This window comes from Amblyomma mixtum, chromosome 2 (assembly GCF_055824585.1).
Source record: "Amblyomma mixtum isolate Tamu chromosome 2, ASM5582458v1, whole genome shotgun sequence".
In the NCBI taxonomy this organism is placed as follows: domain Eukaryota; kingdom Metazoa; phylum Arthropoda; class Arachnida; order Ixodida; family Ixodidae; genus Amblyomma; species Amblyomma mixtum.
This window is the reverse complement of record NC_143013.1, coordinates 252,972,459-252,980,657: the sequence shown is the minus strand read 5'-3', so window position 1 is coordinate 252,980,657 and position 8,199 is coordinate 252,972,459. Positions and strand designations below refer to the sequence as shown.

General features: G+C 50.2%; 1 long non-coding RNA gene across 1 annotated transcript; it reads right to left on the bottom strand.

Moving 5' to 3' along the window:
• Window positions 1-4,236: 4,236 nt before the first annotated feature.
• Window positions 4,237-5,352, bottom strand: LOC149363531 (uncharacterized). The gene is made up of 2 exons (XR_016288572.1): window positions 5,001-5,352; window positions 4,237-4,383 (listed from the first exon to the last, which is right to left on the bottom strand). It is a non-coding gene; the product is annotated as an uncharacterized LOC149363531 (long non-coding RNA).
• Window positions 5,353-8,199: the final 2,847 nt, after the last annotated feature.

The following is an 8,199-nucleotide window of genomic DNA, read 5'->3' as shown; positions in this document are numbered from 1 at the left end:
GGCAGGCTGTTTGAGAGTCCGTGAGTATTGTTAGTGACCGCCCGGTTCTATAGCCCTCCGCCACCGCTAGAGCAACGACTACTTCCTCGGACTCTGCAGCTGTGCAGCCTCGGAGAGACGCGCTGGCATTTCGCGTAAAGACGAATCGACCACCGCCGCTACAGCGATTTTGGTATCTCCTCCTCTCCAAGACGCGTCATTATACAGGGTCGTGGCTTGAGGAGCGTATGTTTTCTCAATGAATTCGGCCCTCGCTTCTCTTCTGCCTCGATGGAGCTTGGGATCCATGTTTTTTATGCGAAGGATATTACTAGAGCTACACTACAGCCCGTCGAGCGCGGCGGTGGAGCTACCATTCACCTTTAGCGTGACCACGTGACATCACGTGACAACATGACGTCACAGCAGAGGAGAGATGGGCTGCCGGCTCGCACGGTCGGCCGCGGCGGTGGAGGCTCCACATCAGAGGTGCGGCGGCTGACCACGTGACAACATGACGTCACAGCAGAGGAGAGATGGGCTGCCGGCTCGCGCGGTCAGCCGCGGCGGTGGAGGCTCCACATCAGAGGAGCTGCAGCTGACCACGTGACGCTACAGCAGCGGTATAAAGCTGAGCTTGCCTCGCTCTCCGGGCACTGGAGGAGTGTATCTGTTCTCGCTTCGGCGAGCGCGGCTTCGGCCGCTTATCTGTTTTTTGAGCAGCGTCCGCTCCGGCGGACGCGGTTGTTGCTGCGACGCGCGTCTTTCCTTTCCTTTCCTCTCTCACCTTCCTCTGATCTTTTAAGGCGAAAGCCTTTAATGCCTCATCGTTGTAAGCAGCAGTTGTCGACAGAAAATGTCACGCTTTTCAATTGGTCGAAACGGCCGTGACGTCACAGTGCGCGAATTTCAAACGGGGCCAATTGTACTTTGCCTAGTAACCATGCAACCAATTGAAGGGATCGTATAGTGATGCTCCAAGTAAGTGGGACTGAGCTTAGTTAATTGCTTACTTAACCAATTAGCCTAATTAACCTTTCTAGTCAGACCAGATAAACAAATAAAAACGAGTAGGAAATTGGCCGAGCTCGGGAATCGAACCCCGGTCTTCGGCGTGCGAGACGAGCATGCTATCCACTCCGCCATGCCAGCTCGATGGTTTGGAATGAACTAAGGCGCGTCTAGTGAATACGGTGTCTTCGCTCACTCTCATCCTCCTCCCTTCCCTTCCGGCGAGGTTTAGGTGTCTACCGAGATATGAGAGAGATACATTTCCTTTCCTCAAAAACCAATTTACCGACGAGCGAGGCGTAGAACCGAATGCGCGATGGCGTTCTATGGACTCCCTGGCAGCGTTGCAAGACGCTGTCGCGTTCCACTCTTAGAGGCGAAGCTTAACGTCTTAACCACACATCAGTGACCACACTTAAGGTAAAAAAAGTGCCCCCTTGAATTTTGACGGGTGTCCACCGAGATATGTGAGAAAGTTCTTTCCTCAAATACAATTTTCATTTCCTTCATTACGTGCCCTCTTTGTCTTCTTTCACTCCCACTTCCTCCCTTCCTCGACGGTGCTGTTCAGGTGTCCACCGAGATGACACAATTTCTGCGCCATTTCATTTCCTCAAGAAGCGTTGCGTTCAAAGGGCAAGGCATCGCGCCGAACAGGTGGTGGCGTTCCGTGGACTCCCTGCCAGCGCTACAACATGCTGTCTCGTTCCACACCTAAAGGCGAAGCTTAAGCGTCATTAATTAGCACTTAATTAGTATTCAGGCATTAATCAGTAATTACCCATTAATTAGTGATTTGTCATCACAGTAATTAGTACTCAATTATATGTGACGCCGCCAGTTCCACTGAAGCAGTCAAAGTGGTGCGGAAAACGCTTTCGCCTCAGCGCACTTTAGACAGCCAAAGTGCCCCCTGAATTTTTAACTCTCCTCTATCTGCACGTGGCAGCGGTGGTGGCTTGGCTCGAGCCAGTAGCAGGCCCGTGCAATTTCCTTTTCATCCTTCTCTCAGTCACAACAACAACAACAACTCTCCGGGCACTTACGAGGCGGCCAGGTGTTGGGATGCCGCCTAGAAGCAGGGCTGATTTGAACGAGAAGCGAAAGCTTCAGCGTGCCACAGAGACCGATGAAGAGCGGGATGAACGTCTGGCTAAGCGGCGTGCTCAATATGCGGCTCGGCGACAACGTTCTACAACAACTGAAGAACAAAGCGAGGAACTTTACCAAGCCTAGCCATCAATATGCTTCGCATCTGACTAGGCTTAACCTTAGCTAAGCCTCAGCCACTTTTTGGTATTGAAGCTACCTTGCGGGTCTTGCGAAGCTCGTCGGGGATCGTTGCCGTCCTCGACATTTCTCGCATCTGCTCGCGGTATCCGAGCCTCTGCAGGAGCGCTCTTCCAGTCGCTGTTTGCAACAACTTGAGTTTTTGCGACTCAAGCTGCGCCTCTCGTAGCTCCTCAAAGGTGTTATGTAATCCCAGGGCCATGAGTTTTTCTGTAGACTGTTGGGTGGTAGTCGGAGCGCTGTCTTATGCGCTTTGCGTAGCAGGGCATCCGCTTGTTGTATTTCGTTTTTGTTGAGGCACTGGTAGGGTAGGCTGTACGGGATTCGACTAACTACTAGGCTTCTGACTAGTTTTAGTGTGTCCTCTTCACGCATGCTATGTCGCCTGTTGGTGATGCGGGTGATCATGCGTGCGACTTGTAGCGTTGTTGCTTTCAGTAGGTTAAAAGTGTGAGTACTGCGCTGGTTGGATTGAACCCACATGCCCAAAATTCTTATTGTTGTCTTCTCGGGCATGGGCGTCCCTTCTAGATAGACGTTGAGTTTTAGGTCCTCGTTGGTTGGGACGGTCCGGTTTTGCTTGCCTCTCCAGACTATCAGCAGTGCCGATTTCTCGGTCGAGCATGCGAGTCCTCTTTCTGCGAGGTATTGCTCTACACAAGAGGCCGCTTGCTGTAGCCTTCCTTCCTTCTCTCCGAGACAGCCCGTGTTTGTCCAGACTGTTATATCGTCAGCATACATTGCATGCCTGATGCCTTCGATGTTCCCTATTTTTCGAGCTAGGCCTATCATAGCTATGTTGAAGAGTAGGGGTGAGATAACTGACCCTTAGGGTGCTCCCTTGTTTGGAGTGCGAATTTTGTCCGATCGAAGGTCTCCTATGCCGATGGTGGCAGTTCTATCGGACAGGAAGGCTTTGACGAAGCCGTGGATTCTGCGTCCGTAATGCAGGTTGTCTAGGCCCGTAAGGATCGCTTTGTGGCTGACGTTATCGAATGCCCCCTTGATGTCCAGGGCCATTATGACATTTTCTCCCGTCCGAGGTACGTTTCGCAGGACATCTTGTATTTGGAGGAGAACGTCCTGTGTCGAGAGCTTCGCTCTGAAGCCGAACATGGTATGTGCTACACAGCCGTTATCTTCCATGTAATTTTGCAGTCTTAAAGTTACAACCCGTTCGTAAAGCTTGCCAAGGCACGACTTGAGTGATATGGGCCTAAGGTTTTCAATTTGTAGCTTTTTACCTGGTTTAGGTATCATTATTACTTCGGCGTGTTTCCAATCTTCGGGAACCGTCTCCGCCTCCCAATGTTTGTTAAGAAAGCTGACGAGCTCTTGTATGAGGTCGTCGCTCAGGTTGCGGATTAGGGCGTTGTCGATTCTGTCCGCTCCGGCTGCCGTGTTTCTGGTGGTGTTTCTTATGGCCGCGTAAACCTCTTCCACAGTTATGGGGTGGTCGAGTTTCTCGTTTTCGGCTCCTCGATACGCTCCTTGGTATCGCGGGAGATTGTGATTGCTGGGGCTTAGCATTGGTTAAGCGTAGGTAATTGCGAAAGCAAAAGAATTTGGCAGAGGCTTAGCTTGGTAAAGCCCTGTAAGTTGCGAAAGCAATAGCCCTTGCTGCGCCTGGTTTGATTGGTGGTGTGTCTTGGTAGTGCTCTTAGTAAAGCTTATTTATGAAAGTTTTGCCCATTTGTTTCACATGGCATCCCAAGCAACCACCGATATCCTTCGGACGGCCGACAGAGGTCTGTTTCGGATGTTCTGTACGTCCGCTGAATATCCGCAAACAACCGGTAGACGTCCGTCGGCCGTCCGAAAGGTGGCCAAAGGTATACGGTTCGCCCGCCGACGGACGTCCAGTTGAGTACGTCCATTGGCGGATCTTCCTCGAATATTCGCATATATGATGCATGCGTGCTTTTTTCACTCCGCGCGATGCAATAAAACCAAAAACAATTTGATGCATAGCACGCATATTTTATTGTGGTTGATGATACATCAGCAGAGCAATGGGTTATATTCGGAAAATTTCTTAAATGTGACTCTTCAAATGTGGCAAGCTTGGGACACACATCCGTAATCTTCCCACCCACAGGATTTCTGAAATAAAAAGAACGCGGCAAACATCAGTCATGTGAAATAAATGGCACAATGCAGCAGCCCAAGTAAAAACATATTGGAACCAATTAATAGAAGTGTTTAATGCTGCAAGTATACAAGACAATGCACTTTAACAAACACCTCAATAAGTATAAGGCAATAACAGCTCTCACTTTTCCACACCATATTTGACAATGTATCTGTTCTTTATTTATTCTCATGGGCCTTAGGGCACTAACCTGCGCAGCACTGTACGCGACTGTGCACAGAAAGCCGCTAAGCTTCCGTTGCGAACCACTGCGAACTACACGTGCTTCCTATGGTCTGCCTTTCGCGCGTTGTCACTCTTTATATAGGCACAGTGAACCTAGCGATGCCCTAAAAATTAACAAGATGCTAAAATACTCCGTCCCGCAACTTTGAAGAGGAGTGGGAATTAGCCGCGCGAGTTGAGGGCTCCCGCAGCTGTGTGATGTAGGCTCCCAAAAGTGTAAGAACAGCACACACTTGTGGAAGCCATCTCCTCGCGCTTACTGCTCCCACTGTCCTGTGAACGAATGTTATATGAGCATGCATTGTCCTAGAAGCATGTTCCAAGAAGTGTACTGGATACATACCTTCGTAGGCAATCCCATGTGCACTAAGCCTTCTTTAAACCAAGGTCGACGCAGTACGGGATTCCGGTGTTCCACAAGAGCTTCAGGCGCTTCCCGTATCTTTCGAATTGCTTAAGTTACATCCAACTTTCGTCCACAGACCGAACATAGCCACATTTTATAATAACAGAGCTATAAAGATCTGCGCGACAACACTAGGCGACATATCAACAACAGCGCTACGGAGCCGTACTGATGGATTGGATTGGTCTGACCGCGAACTGACATCTATGATGATGGTGATAGCAGAATGCACGGGAGTTTTGATCATGGTTTTGATGCTTACGAATGGTTTCAATAACAGTGGACGTGTCGCGCAACTCCTCTAATTTGGAGAAGTTTTATAAATATAAAACTAGTCATTGAGTTCTTGCAAAATTCTGCAACACCTGCTTCTCCTCTTAGATAAATTTAGCTCGTTGGCGGCTCTTGCACTGCAGGTAGGAGTGGAATCGCACCAATTTACAAACATCTTCGCGTCAAACCCTCCAACTGATGTAAATAAAACAGTATACATACACGAAAGACGCGAATTTTCTGTGAAATTAAAAACGTCCATACTCATGGCCTGGGAAAATACTCAGCCTTACATCCTTCGGACGTACACCTCGTCTCTCATGCGTATATACAAAAGTGGACGCTGTCCGTACGTCCGGCTGATGTACGAATACGGATATCCGAAATCGGATTGCGTTCGTACGTCCGATGGACGTCCGATCTCGGCAAAGGACGTTCGGATCTAGCTCGTACGTCCGACGGATATCTGTGGTTGCTTGGGATTATACTCATCGCACGAGGGCCCCCTCGTGCTGGGAGATTTATGCGTGCCTCGGTCGCCAAAACGAGCGGCTGACGCTAACGGATGATTGTCTAGAAGCTTCCCTCTTCTTTCACTGCCACTTCCTCCCTTCCTGTACGGTGCGGTTCGGGGGTCCACCGAGATGACAGAGAACTTCCTTTCCTCAAAAAGCGTTGCGTTCAAAGGGCAACGCATCGCGCCGAACGGGTGGTGGCGTTCCTCCCTTCCTGTGGTTCGGGTGTCCACCGAGATGACCGAGAATTACTGTGCCATGCCTTGCCCTTTGAACGCACCGCTTTTTGAGGAACGAAAATGGCGCAGTAATTTTCTGTCATCTCGGTGGACGCCCGAACCGACCGCTAAATGCGCCGCGCGCGGCAGGAGCGGGTGTTAGGCCGCGCTTGGTAGCTGCGGCCTCGCTACGCGACGGCGCAAGTTGGAGCCCCGCACTTGCAGCTGTGACGTCAGACCGCTAAGCGTTCCGCGCGTGGCAGGAGCAGGCGTTAGGCCGCGCTTGGTAGCTGCGGCTTCGCTACTCGACGGCGTGAGTTGGAGCCCCGCTCTTGCAGCTGTGATGTCAGACCGCTAAGCGCGCCGCGCGTGGCAGGAGCAGGAGTTAGGCCGCGCTTGGTAGCTACCGGTCTCGCCACGCGACGGGCTGAAAGTGCAAGCAGTACTGCTCTCGAAATAATATCCCCTTGGATACGCTTGTGTTTCACTTATGGGTGGTGCACATTGCTAATGTCCGTGTGTACCCACGAAATGAAACTTAGCTATACCGAAGAACCGGCGAGCAGGCGCTACTTTTATGCATGAAATGCTTTTAGCTCCCGTTGTCGGCAGTGTGGTGACGTCACGCCGAGACCGAGAGCCAACATCTGGGCACTGAATTCCACACATCCGGGAGCTGATACGAGAGCTTCCGGGCACCGTACGAGATATAACGAGACTCTCTAAGCCCTCCTACAGGACCGGCATACAGGCGCCGATATAGCTTCGCGCCGAACGGGTGGCGGCGTTCCTCCCTTCCTGTACGGTGCGGTTTGGGTGTCCACCGAAATGGCGGAGAATTGCTGCGCCATTTCCTTCCCTCAAAAAGCGTTGCGTTCAAAGGGCAAGGTATTCCGCCGAACGGGTGGTGGCGTTCCTTCCTTCCTGTTACGTAATTCGGCCCAGGGGCCGAATTACGGCCGATTGTCTACAGGAGACACGGCAAGAAAGAGCAGAATCTCCTACGGCTCGTACAGGCGTTCGTAGTTAGCCGTATCTCGTAGGCTGCCCCTTCCTTGATCTTAAAGGGTCAGTCTACTGAATTTTATCGACCATATTTTCTTTGCTGCAAACGATAGCTCTTTACTCAAATTACCGTTTAGCCAGCTGTGGTGCCAAGGAGTGCGGTAGAACATTTTAAAATAGAATTTATTAATGTGGGAACACATCTGTATGAGATGGTAGTCTCATCTGGCAACCATCTGGATTTCCGCCGCGCGGCGACAAACATGGCGGCGCCCGTCGAAGCCGGACCTCTCGCTTCGGACTGAATTCTCGTTGTTGCTGCCTTTTTCAGTGCGTTCACTGGCCATAAATGGGGCGCCTGTCTTTCGCTTCGTCACATCTCGCCTATAAGAAAACATACAAGAGATAAATTTGCTTTATTTTAATAATTAGAGTGACGATTCTGCCGCTCCTAGGCTTAAGTGGAGAGTCGGTTTGTTTACAGCAATGGTTCCCGTCCTGACGACCAGATGGCGCCACTATAGGCTGTTTATTTTTGCGTCTCTGCTAGCATACGCTGAACTAAAAGTGGGAATGTGCCTGCGTTTTGCGTACGTGTAACTATAAATATTCATGTGATTTACAGAAAAAGCGAGCGGTACGCCTTCTACAGTTTGCTAGAAGAAAACGTGCGTTTCTCTGACATTGGGGCATACAAATGGTACGTAGTATATTCACTTATGCTTCTACAAAAAAAGACTACCCCTTTCTTGAACAAAATTAACGTTTGGGGTCGCCACCATGCTTTTTTACGCGACTTTTAACGCCGAAATAAAATATAAATTCCTGCCTAAACCGGGCGCAGACCCCTCGTTATTGATGTTATAGGGTGCCAACTACCAGAATATGCCATTATTTATACACTCATCTCGGTGAGTAGACTGACCCTTTAAAGTTTCAGAAAAGGAAAAGATAATTAAATTATCAGTCCGTGCACGAAACAAGGTCTAGGATTGCCCATTCGTACATCCACTCACCGCCTCCTAGAGCATAATACCCTGGAAGAAATTACGGAAGCAGTGAGAACGGCCCAAATCGAACGCTTAGCGGGGCTACAACCGGCAGGGCCATTCTAGAAAAACTCCA